Source organism: Caloenas nicobarica, chromosome 20, assembly GCF_036013445.1.
Source record: "Caloenas nicobarica isolate bCalNic1 chromosome 20, bCalNic1.hap1, whole genome shotgun sequence".
NCBI lineage: Eukaryota > Metazoa > Chordata > Aves > Columbiformes > Columbidae > Caloenas > Caloenas nicobarica.
This window is the reverse complement of record NC_088264.1, coordinates 5,146,911-5,159,523: the sequence shown is the minus strand read 5'-3', so window position 1 is coordinate 5,159,523 and position 12,613 is coordinate 5,146,911. Positions and strand designations below refer to the sequence as shown.

General features: G+C 43.3%; 1 protein-coding gene across 8 annotated transcripts in view; it reads right to left on the bottom strand.

The window, feature by feature from the left end:
• CEP350 (centrosomal protein 350) overlaps nucleotides 1-11,821 on the bottom strand; it is a 74,538-nt gene extending 62,717 nt beyond the window's left edge. For 6 of the 8 annotated variants that reach the window (XM_065648888.1, XM_065648895.1, XM_065648893.1 and 3 more), the window contains exon 1: nucleotides 7,174-7,339. The gene's annotated coding sequence lies outside the window, so the exon portion shown is untranslated. Of the gene's footprint in view, nucleotides 1-7,173; nucleotides 7,340-7,597; nucleotides 7,631-9,720 lie in introns of those variants that run through there. The other 2 variants (XM_065648889.1, XM_065648890.1) reach the window with 2 other exon arrangements.
• Between the last annotated feature and the right edge of the window lie 792 nt (nucleotides 11,822-12,613).

The following is a 12,613-nucleotide window of genomic DNA, read 5'->3' as shown; positions in this document are numbered from 1 at the left end:
TGAGGAGACAGCAGTGATGGCAAAAGGTTATCTGCAAGTTGGGTAAGGCTATGAGGATCTTAAAAGTCTGTTGAAGGTGGTGGAAGATGCAGAATCAGCAGAACTGATCTCCTGGTTGGTTGATTGTTCACCGGTGGACACAGCCATCCTACATAGGTTCATTCAAGGCTGGCGTGCCAAGCCTCATCTTGGGTGAATGGTTAAAATACAAACACCATTGTGTTCTGACATTTCAATCCCACGTCAAGTGCCCATCTCATTCTTTATTCATTTGTCTGAGATCAAAAAAAACATACACAAGAGGAGGACCTACATGGAATCTCGCAAGAAAAGGATATACTCCAAACTCGTGGAAGAAACTGGGACACACACAGCTCTCTTCCACAAATACGGTTCCTACAGGAAGACGCTGAAGAGAACTGACAGATCAGAAAGCGTAAGACACCAGAAATGAGGAAATAGAAACAAAAACACTGCCAAATAAAAACACAAGCTGAGAAACCAGCACTACATCCACCACCAAACATACCAAGGATGACATTGCAAGGTACAACAGATAACAAAATAACATGTCAACATAGTAAGAGGACAGCATTTCAAAAGGAATGGGAGATATGTAAGTAGAATATGCTTAGCAAAGGTACACAAAAATGTCAAGAGATGAAAAACAGGGCTGTGAAAATAGAATGAAAAGTAGTGAGAGAAGCAGGATATAAAAAGGAAGAGAATGGAAAAAACCAGGAAGGAAAGAGAAATTGAATGAACTTTTAAAGGATCAGCAAGAGAGCAGAAAAAAAGAAACAGGTATATTGGTCCAATTGTAAAGTTTTTCAAGCATCCTCAGTATGGATTTTTTTTTAGCAGCACACCCTCGATAAGAGAAGAAAAGAAGAAACTCAGAAGTCAAGGAAACAGGGGAGGAAACTGAATCACAGAGATTCAGAGAAGGCAGAGAGCGTGAGCAAGAGATCACCCACTGTTATTTTCACTAACATTTAGTGTTACACAAAAAAATCCCAGTCAGCATAGGGAACAGTATTCTTCAAGACTTGGTTTCTTACAAAAACACAAGGGATACCAAATGAAAGGGACACCACGAAAGAAAAGATGAAGCTTTCCTAAGAGTAAGGAAAGAAACTAATTACTAATCTTGACTTCTATGGGATATTCTTAAACATTTAATCCCCAAAGTGGCAGGTTTTGCTATAAACTGGGTATACGGCACACAAGGCCAGCACTTCACACAGTTTAAGCTACAATAAGGCAGCAGTGCCAATAAAAGGTGCCATCTTTTCCTTTCTTTATACCTTGGTCTCTGTTGCCTTATTCAGGCAGAGAGTCAATGAGATTATATGGTAAAACAAAGTGGACTGGGAAACTGGTAAGGTCTGAAAGTAGATTTTTTTGTTCTTTTTGCTTTATTAGTTTTAGCTATGTCATACCGTAAGCTACAATCTCTGTGCAAGCAGAATGAGAAGGGATGGAAAAATTGGGGAACAGCTGGATCTGTCCCAGCCCTGTACCAGCAGACAACTTCCCCACGGAGGAAACAGGTACAAATAAAAGGTTTTAGGGATGTTGTTTCTTGTTTACAAAAACATTTTAAATTTCCAAGTACAAATAATTGAAAGTTGGCTGCTGAAGCCTGAAGACCCTCTGGAGCTCCTGTCTGTGCAGCGACAGTTCTGCATTCCTGGCACTAACAGACACACACAGGTGGACAGGCACAATCAGACCTTGTCAAGCAAACTATTTTTCTGAGCCAGCCCACTGAAAGTGATGGAATTTCTATTTAAAGATGGCAGAAACACTTTCCACATCTCCTCAAATACCACAGAATACAATTTATTACAATATGCTTGAGTCTGGAATACAAATACCTTTACCTAGTCATTTTTCTGGTATCCGAGTGTTTACCATACTGCATTATCCCATTTAAATGAGAGCTAAAAATATCCCTAATACACTGTTCTAGGAGGGGGTTTTTTTGTTACATTTATGGGCTTTTTCTATTTTTTTTAGTACAAGCGTAACACACTGTTTTTTCTTTTTCTGGCCTCAACAGACTCTGAAAAAACTTTGTCTCTCAAAGCAATTAGATATTATATGCATGTGATTTACTGACCTTCCTCAGGACTGAGGACAAGTTCCAGCAAAACAGACAACTGCAGGATGTTATTTGTCAAAAAAGTGCCACATCTCCAGAATCTATAGCCAACTCCGCAGAGTCAGACAGGTCCTCCTCCCATCTTCTTTCAATGCTCATTTATATAATAAACCTTCCAATTAAACATATTTCAGTGGCAAAGGTTCTGAAAGGAAGTTAATATTCAAAATCCAAGTACAACTCCAACTGCCCAATGCTCCACAGACTCAAACCTCATCTTAACATTTCTCCACCATAACATCTCGAGTCTGTAATCTCTGCTTCGCTCCACCAAAATCATTTCTGCTACGAAGTTGAGTATTTTTCTTCTCATGATTTTTAAGTGGTGCTGAGGCAAAGAGTCAATGGGTTCAAACTATTCAGAGCGCCTTTATAGGTAGTTTTGTTGGTATTTAATCTGACTGGCTGCTAATACTATTTGACTTGGAAATATTTTACTGGTCCAGACTGTACTGCACCCCAAGACTGAGGCTGTATGTAATGACTATGGACACAATTACGTAAAGCTTATGCAAGAAAAAGCTGGAAGTAACAAACACCAACCATGCCCAAGGACCTTGTGAATGTTGGCTGCTCTGAATGAGTAACATTTTAAACAATCAGTATTTTTCTTGTAGTGTAAACAGTAAATATACCAGAGTAATTCATATTTCCAATCATTATGACTTTGGAAAATAATAATTAAAACCAAAAAGCTTCAAAAGTAAAAGAAATATACCAATAAAATTTGATCTATCTTAAGCTAGAAAAACATAAAAAAGCTTTTAGGGATATTAAGGTAGTAAAAAAAGAATGAGCAATCAAGATACAGCACACGCAGAAAAGCAGCAAAGAATTTCAAAGCACATGTCACTACTTCTAACTGTTAATCAGGAAGATAAATGACATCAACAGTCAGATGTCCATCAAACATCAGAAAATATAGTAGAAAAATACAAACATATTTCATGAGCTCTAAGATTAAATCACTGGCGTCAGCTACTAAATTTGCATCCAAACTACAGTGAAGATTTTTCTGTAAATGAAACATTACTGAATCTGATTTCCCTCCAACTATACACTGCGGATGGACATTTACAATGCATTTCTGCTATCAAAAGACATGGCAACTTGCAAAAGTGTTCCTGCTTTATCAAAAGTGATGAAAAAAAACCACCTGGTACTAAAAAAAATTGATTAGCAGTTTTACTGAAAGTAAAACGCATTGAATGTCTTACTCTGCTGCATCACATGCTAGGAGGTACTCTGAGGAAATCTATTGAAATGAATGTTGTGACAGCTAGCGTAACTTGATTCATTGTTCGTGAAGAAATCAGAGTACAAAGGCACAGAGAATGCAGCCATTTGTTAAAGAGATGCACACGAGGGTTTGCCTATCCATTCATAAGTTCTGTATTTTCTTTGACTTCATAGACCTTTGCATTTATGACAGAGAAGAAAATAAGTGACATACCCTAGTTTCAAGAACAAATAAAATACTCCTGCATTTGTTTCCTTGGCCTTCATAACAAAAATTAAATTGTTCCATCTCCAGTTACTAGAAATTGTATATTAGAAGATTGCAATTCTTGCAGCCCATAATAAATCCATTCAGCAGAATACGCTCAAATTCTTCAACAAGTCCTGTCTTTGAAAGGTCAGCATCCACTATCCTTCATCTCACAAGGAACACTCGGCTGTGAGGGTCTTCTTAGAACTTAAAGGCAATCCTCTTGGCCAAGTCCAAGAACCAGATCTGCTAATTTTGAGAGTCTAAGACAGAAGCTTTCAACTGCTCAGCAATACCAAAGACATCAGAGCAGAGCAGCGACTTCACCTGTAGTTGTGTCGACTGCAGACTGATCACTACTTGCCTTCAAAGCAGAAAAAAGTAAAGGAAAACTTAAGGGAAAATGTTCCGAATGCCTCCTTCTCAAGTTTGATGCCTTTGCTCTGATACTGCATTCAGAAGTAGTGTCTGAAAAATGGCTCAACACGAAGTATCAAAAAAACCCACCCCAAATCCCCAGGACAAGCTGAACAGTGAACACCAGTGCTGCCTCTGACCTGGAATTAAAAGACTGATACCAGGACTCTGCTGAGAACATTTCTGCTTGAACTAGCAAAAAAGAGCAATAAAATGACAATTCCACCTGATGTATTTGCTAGTAGTAAACGTAACACATCACATTAATATGACTGGAAAATATCAGAGAAAAACACCAACTGTTTTCTAGATTTTTACAATCTTTTGCCATTGATCTGACTTAGTATGAAATTCTGCCCTCAGTGAGGAATGTTCTTACGAAGATAAAACCCAGCCAGAATTTCTGTTAGCATTGGGTAAGTTTCAATTGACCTAGTATAATTGATTAGTTAATTTATTTGCTCTATTCTTTTCCTAGTATATTGACACAGGTTTCAGACTTAGACATACAAGTAATTTCATTTTCAATCGAGTAGTCCATTAAAGTCTATTATATCGTTAGCACAATTATACACATATATCTTCCAAGCACTTACCTCTATGGATAAATTTTACACTCAGACATTCTGATCCAGCCACATGCCTAATATATGAACTGTACTAGGAAAGTTTTCTCTCTGCACTCAACTACCAAAACCCTTCTGTTATCATTATTATACCACTATACCTATTCTCGTATTAACACAGCTTATATTGGTTTGAATAGCATGAACTATATTAGTTTAAGTACATCAGTAGCACAGTTCAAACAGTGCTGCTGTACTGATAAAAAAGTCACAATCCCAATGCAAATTCCTAAGGTAGAGTTCAGCAGATACAGCAACTCAGCAGTAATGAAGGAATGCATGTATTCCTCCATGCCTTCCCTAGCAATCTTGCCACTCCTCTGTGATAGATGCAGTGCTCATCTGACTGTGTCACAAACCAGTTCAACATACTAACCCAGCAGAAAATTATTCACTTCTTTTTTTTGGGGGGTGGGGAGGAGTTACTTTTCTACCAGTTTAGCAGACTGAATTAGGTTACCACACAGTGCCAGACTGGTCAAAGCGGGGAAAGAGAAGCAGCAGCAGAACACCATGCTTGCTCGTCTTACACTGTGCAGCTTCACCCAACTGCCAGAGGGACAGCAACATAAAATAGATCTATTGCTGTGTGTACCAATGCTCCTAATTTCAAGCACATACCTAACTTTAAAGATGTTAATAAGACTAAAGCCCCATCTGGGCACGCTAAAGTCAATGAGACTAATCACATTAATGACTTTATCCACAGGTGTGTTTGATACTGCTGGTTTCTGATAAGAAAATTATGTTGTATGTCTGGTAAAGGGGTGCAAGGAGATGCAGAAAGTTCATTATACCTGAGGCAACAAAACCTTCAGAGTAGAAGAACTGGCAGTTTCAAGATTAGACTCTTATCCATTTAATGGATGCTTTTACTATGGTGGCACAAATTGCTGATAAAGTTATTTCAAAACATGAAAGACACCATCCAGATTGGGACTGTAAGATCTGTAAAGTCTCCCCAGTGTTACAGTGGCAAACTTCAGCCATGCACCAAAGCTTAGTAAAACAAATCCATGCAGGCAAAATGTTTTGTGGTTTTAAAATCACGTTCGTCCGGTTACCACCACACCTAGCCAAGGGAGCCTACCAGAAGATCTACACCAATCAGCAATATCATTTCCACAGTACCCTGGCCCCTTGTAGAAATGTGTCATTACTACATAAATTAAGCTGCTGTATTTAGTGGACGCAGCATACCTTTGTTCAAGATAGCGTCACTCACAGAAACCGAAGCCTTCAACAGTTTACAGTGTTTGTGTGGCCACACCCTCAGTCGCATTTAATTATCTAAAGCATTACCTAACGAAACTGTTGTAGCAACCAGAGCTATAGGGAAGAGTGAGCAGTTCAGAGCCTGTCTGTACCCACAGTCTGACAGAACGTTTTGAGCTCACATGTGACACAACAAGCGCCTGAGCGTCTACAGCTCCACACGCACTTGTCCCATGCTTTCAGTCTCAGTAGAGTCTTTAATGAGTTTTCAAGCCTGCACACTCTGTATCCCTGTGAATTAGTTTAAGATAACCAAAATATAGAACTGACCAACCAACCTGTAAATTTTAAAGCACAAGACACTGGAGTGTTCATTCGCACATTTAACCTATTTGCTGTATAGACCTCTACATGCACGTATGCACACAACGTGCCAGGAGACGCTTGGTTGCTGAGATACAGCTCATACCCAAAGACAGAAAGAGAGAAACTATTCCAGAAGACCTACATCAACAGTAGGCATTATATCACACACAACTGCATCCACAGAAAAAAACAGCCACAGTCACACTAGTATAAAAACCCTTATGTCAATGAATGGCACCAATGAAGGCAGAAAACGCTCGGGGCTGATGTTACCCGGGGATGTAAGAAGCGCTTTCAGCAGTGAGACACCCGACGGCCCCGGTGCAGTTCCCCCCGCCCTGGCCAGGACGGCACCGACACCGGCACAACGTACCTTTAAACGTTAAAAGCCCCGCCGCAGGCTGAGCCGGCAGCACGGGCCGGGTTCCGCGGGGAGCGGGGCCGATCGTGCCCGGCCCGCCCGGGCTCGGGAGCCGGAGGGAGCCGGGGCCACCGCAGCCTCACGGAAAACACCCGGTTTCGGCTGTTTTCCCATACAAGGCGATAAGCAACAGTGGAACCAGAGCTCCCCTGCCCTCTCCCTTCTTCCGCTACCCCCGATACAATAAGGAGCAGAAAACAAATTAAAACTAGAAGAAGAAACAGACGGAGACTTAACGGGTAAAGCAGAGGAGGTCGCAGCGCGGCGGCGGCAGCAGAGGCCGAGCCGAGTGACAGCCGGCAGCACCGCCCCGACAACAGCACCCGAGACCGCCGAGCGCCCGGCAACCGCCGAACCCGGCCCCCGCCCCGGCCCCACCTCCTCCGGCCCCCGGCGGAACGGCAGCCGCCAGCGGCGCCGGGCCGAGCGCGGCCTGGGGCGGCGGCACGGGCCGCTCCCGGCGCCTCCTCACCTGGTCGCGGCAGCGGCGATCGACGCCCGCCGCTCCGGAGGCAGGTCCCGGCACATCCCGCAGAAGCGGAGAGAAAGGCGGCGGGAGCCGGCGGCGCCCCGAGCTCGGCTCCGCTGCCCGCGCAGTGCCCTCAGCGGCGCCGGCCCGCCGCCATTACCGGCCAACGACTGACACGGAGCGGCGGCGGCCGCGAGAGCGGCGGCGCGGGGCAGGGCGGGAGCCAGCGGCCAAGTCTCGCGAGAACCGGCGCGCCGCCGACCTTCCCAACATGGCGGCCTCCCGCCGCTGCCCGCGCCTCGCCCCCGGCGGCGGCCATGTTGGGTGCGGCGCGGCCTCCCCCGCCCTGCCCCACCGCCTCAGCGGGCCGCAGCCCAGCGGGTCTCCCTCGGGCCGCCTCCGCGAGAAGCCCCGCAGCCCGCCCTACCTTGCAGAAGCGGAGGCCGAGCTCCAGGCCGGGCTGAGGTGAGGAGCGGAGGCCGGCGCTGCGCTGCAGGTGCACCCCGGGCGGCGGGAAGGGCTGAGGGCGGCGCCGGCCCAGCGCAGCTTTCATGGTGCCCCGGGAGCCCACGCAGGCCCCGGGCGAGGCGGCCGCCGGCGGCTCCCGGGCTCGGGCCTCCTGTCAGCCCCCGGGCCTCCTGTCAGCTCCTGTCAGCCCCCGGGCCGGGGAGGTTCGAGCCCTCGGGTCCCTTTGCACCCCAGTCTCCCCCTCACAACTAAACGTCGCTTTCCAGTATTTCCCTCAAAGTTCTGTTTAGTTTGGTTTGTTTTTGTGTTGTTTTTTTTTTTTTTTCCTTCTCCCCACGGTGGTGCAGGCTTGACTTGCCGGTTCAGTCCACATGCAAATGGTGCAAAAATAAAAAAGGGCCACAGCAGAGCGCTCTGTTTTGATGCAAGAACAGGACTTGGCGCTGTTGATTAAGCCGCGGTGCCAGCGCTGATGCTGGCATTCCTGAACCGGCTCCAGTCGAAACTAGGGCACCATTTTTCAGTCATTTGTATTCATAGCTAAGTCATCTTTAGAAAAAGAATTTTTTTTTTTTTCCAAATGAAAGCGGCTCTGATTACAGCCTCCCAGTTGCCAAATTTAAATAGACATTTGCAAAACTTCATAGAGATGACTGAGTGCCACCAGCTTAATTTCACTTTTAGCTGTCATTATAAACCCAGAAGAGTTCATTAGCGTACTATCTTCTATTGCATAGATTCCACCCCAAAGATGCATTAAAACCACCCATGTTTCAAAAATAGGTTTAAGATGTTATCCAACTATAACAAAATTATTTCCACTGCAGAAGGAAAGTCGTTAGAATAGGAAAAAAGAAATTCTTCCTATGGTTATTTTGGGAATGCCTCCTTCAGGGCTTGTCTACAATTTCACCAGAGTCTGGTTTTCAGTCATTAGTATGATTGTTTGACTAGAGATGCCAGATTTCTTGGAGGAGCGTGGGGGCGGAGAGTTATCTACCCCAACCACTAAAAATCACTAAAACTACTGGAGCTTTTATGTTTCCCCTTCTTTTTTTCTTAACTAAAAAGGATTAAACTATTTTTACATAGCCTCTCCTCTTGTGAATGGTCAACATTTTGCACATAAAGTATTTGGGTACAGGAACACCATACGAAAACACCCTAAACACTGAGACCATTACAGCTGCAAAGCTTACGCAATGCAGAACTTAATCATATCACAATTACAGAATACCCATTTAACCTTAATTAGTTTGTGTATGTAAAAGAGACAAATTACAGAGTGTATTTTCCAGTGTAAGCATACCTGCTTGAAACAAGAGGGGAGCTTGAGAGGTCAGTGGTTAAACCTTTGAAAATGGTTTTGTTTTGCCAAATGAGGGGAAAAAAAATACGTGAACACCAAAAGATGAGCACAGCTCCAGTGGGAAAAAGTGGTAAGTAGTGCCTAATTCCCTCCTGAGCCCTCAAAGAGCAAACCTGCTCCTTCCAAGTACAGGAGGAAGACTGCAAGTAATAATAACAATAATGACAAATTCAGTCAATGAAAACAATATTACTGCAGTGTATGGGAGTCCTGATTGCAGACTAGGGCAAATTAAATTATTACATTCCCTGTCATCACCTACTGTTTTCTTAAATTCACTGCTTAATATTGCTGGATTGGCAGGCTATTTAAATTATTCAGCACTTTTGTAATGCACTACCTCTTTAATTATGCTTTTAAACATAGTTTCTCTTTTCTGCTTGGAAGCAGTTAATCTAGTTTCATGCTCCTTCTTTTCATCTTCAGGCAAACAAGGCATCCCATTAGGATTTTCTCCAACATGAAAATCATTTCAGTCAGTCAAGTAAAATTAAAGGGCAAATACTGTTTTTGCTTCTATATGGCTTATATTTATTCTCTGTATCTGCAGTGGAACTTAATTGTAAAACTTTAGATTACTTTTTCAAATATTCCCTACCAATGAGTGCAAAGCTCTGACAGGCAAACATCACACAAAAAGAGAAAGACATTCTTAAGGGAAATGCAAACATGTCGTGAAATACTCTAAGATTAGAAATAAAGAAACCATTTACCTGCAAACAGCCACAGCTGAGGGAAGAGGAGGAACTGAACACACTCCAGTTTGATGAACTGCTCACTGAGCTACAGAGCAACAGAGAGAAGTGCAGCAAGCACGGCCCCAGCGCTGAAAGCGGTGGATGGAGGCAGATCATCAGTTAAAAGCAAAGAGCCACAATCTCATCTTACGCTAACTTGGTTATTGCAGCTTTAAGAGAGAGGTTTGGGAAGTTTTCCACTCCATACTACTCTTGCACACCCCTTCTAAAATTAGAAAGGGGCAGCTGGCTATTGCAGCCAAAAGATCAGCTCAAGCCCCCCCAGACTCCCTCCCTCCTTTCCTTGACCGATGTGGCTCCCAAAAGCCCCGGAGGAATTTGGGGAAGGGTGCGTCCACCTGTTGGACGCGGAATGAGGTTGTCCAGGCATTCAATTATAAATTCAACTGTCAGGAGCTGACAATAAAACAGGACACAGGACAGCTGTGAGAACTACAGGAACAAGCCCTCCGCCACCTTTTCCGTGCTCCTACAATTTTGCAGTTTGTTTTACAGCAGAAACAATGCATGAAAAATTGTTGTACACATGATTTGGGCTTATGAAATAGAAGGGATCACTTCCGATTTGTTCTCATAATTTTCCAGCTGTGGTACTGGATCTTTGCACATTATCTGGCAAGTTGTTCATATATCATTACACACCTCCAAAAATTTTTTTCTTAAATACAGCACACCTGGGATTGTACTGCACAAGGTGCACATAGCTGCATTCTGTACATGAAATACTTTGATGCCTACCTTAACATGGAGCTCGCCTTGCCTTTTGCACTCAGTTTGAGCTGAATCCATTATAAAGTGTATGAAAACCATTATTTTTTTGTTCTTAACTTGTGGAAAAGGAGCAAATGCTTTTGTGGGAGTGAAAAATGCGGGGATGGTGGGTGAGGGGGGTGGAAATTAGTTGTTTTAACAAACCTGCTTAGCGTGCTCAAAACTCCACCGCTCAGCGCCAGCATGACTCAGAGCAGGATGTGAGAGACAAGGTAACAACAGCCGGGGCTGCATGTTGTTTTAGCATGTTTTCCAGCATGCAGGGCTGAGGACAATATGGGTATTGTCACCCTCTGGGTGCTCACAGGTGGCAGCAGGAGTAGCAGAAGAGGGGCCACACTCCACCCTGGGCTGGCTGCCTGCACAGGGGCGCTCTCCAGCTGTGGGTGTCTGTCTGCTCGCAGCCCAAGGAACAGCTTGACTTGCGTTTTCCAGTCCAGTTTGCTGGAAATTTTGGCTGCACATTGGTTTGTAGCTGGTTCTGCTCCCCAGAGGTGCTGTTCTGTGCAAAGCTTTTTTACCATAAGCCCACAGAACAAGAAATGTCCCCTCCTCAGTCTCAAGGCCAGACCTGGTGTCTTTGCTCTATAAAAGCATATTTTTGCTGTCACAGACTATTTAATTTGCTGAGCTGCTGACAGTTAGGGACAGGTCAACCTCAGAAGGGATATTTCCCTAGAAGAAGCCAAAGTATTTTACAATTTGGAAAAAACATCAAATGGCTATGCTTGCTGCCGGCAATAAAGTAATTATACAAGGAGGATAGGAATCAGCTGCCTGTGAGCAACACAGACAGACATTACTCTTCACCTCTGGCTGAGGAGGAGTTACTTAATGAGATCTGCATTAATTACCTGTGAATATTTAATGAGAGCCTTTTAAGGACCAAGCCACAAACAGCTACAAAAAGGACCTACAACTTCAAGAGCAGGAAAAGCCTTCTAATCCTGAGCCTTCCCACTCCTCCAGAAGGGGCTACTTTGTGTGTACAGCATCTTGCTTTTGATTTATTTTTCCAGACTAAGCAGCACACCATGGATTTGAAAATACACCTAATTTTCCCTACAGTTTAACAAAAAAACCTCAAGTCATCCTCTTTTGTTTGGCACAAGATTAAGTAGAACATTAAGTCTTTATGTTCCTGGCACCCTCCTATTTTGTTTTGAAACAGGGGAACATAGCTCTTTAATACCCCATAATCTTGAGGGGAGCAGTTTTAGAAGAGCTTGCCTTCATGTCATAAATTAGTCTTTTTCATTTTTTTTTTTTGTGGCTGCCAATTCTCCTAAGTATATACTTTTTTCCTAAGCTATATTTTAGTAAGATTGTCCCTCCAGTCAGTTCATGGTGCACCAGTTCGCAACAGCAAAGGTACAGGAACATGCAGCTAGGAGTGGAACAAGAATGAAGTCATCCCTTTGGTCAGCTGCTGACTCCTGTGTCAGACTAATAAAACAAGTGAACCGTATCTTATCATTAGTTCCAGCTGAGGAACAGTACAAGAACACCAAGTAAAAGACAATTCACGGCTATTACAATTACACCTAGATCCCATTATCTATCATGTAACTCAAGTTACTTCAAAGTTCTAAATTTTGTGAAAGGCTGTATTTTAAGTGTCTGTATTTGGTCAAAGGTAAAAGAAACAATCTTATATGTATAAAAAAAATCTAACCCCTTAAAATTCAATGGGCAAATCATAAAACAGCTTATAAAACAAACAAGTAAATTTAATGATTACTAAAATAGTTTACGTAATATACAAACAGATATGCTATCAGGGGACACTCAGAAATAAGTCACAGTTGTTTTTGTAAAACACATTTGTCCAGTGAAATGTCTAAAATGTAAATGCCATCTTCTCCTTCCTGAGCTATTCTTAAACATGCAGAGCAGCAGCACTTCTATGTCTTTTTCATTTTAATGGAAAGCAATATAAACAGTAAAAGCACTATCCATTGCTGGCTCTCAGTGGTTAGAACAAATCCACCTCTGATTTAAGTGACCACAGCTCTCTGTCCCTCCAACTGTGTTCTTTTATATACTTAGGGTGATTTGGGTCTATTCCACATAACAC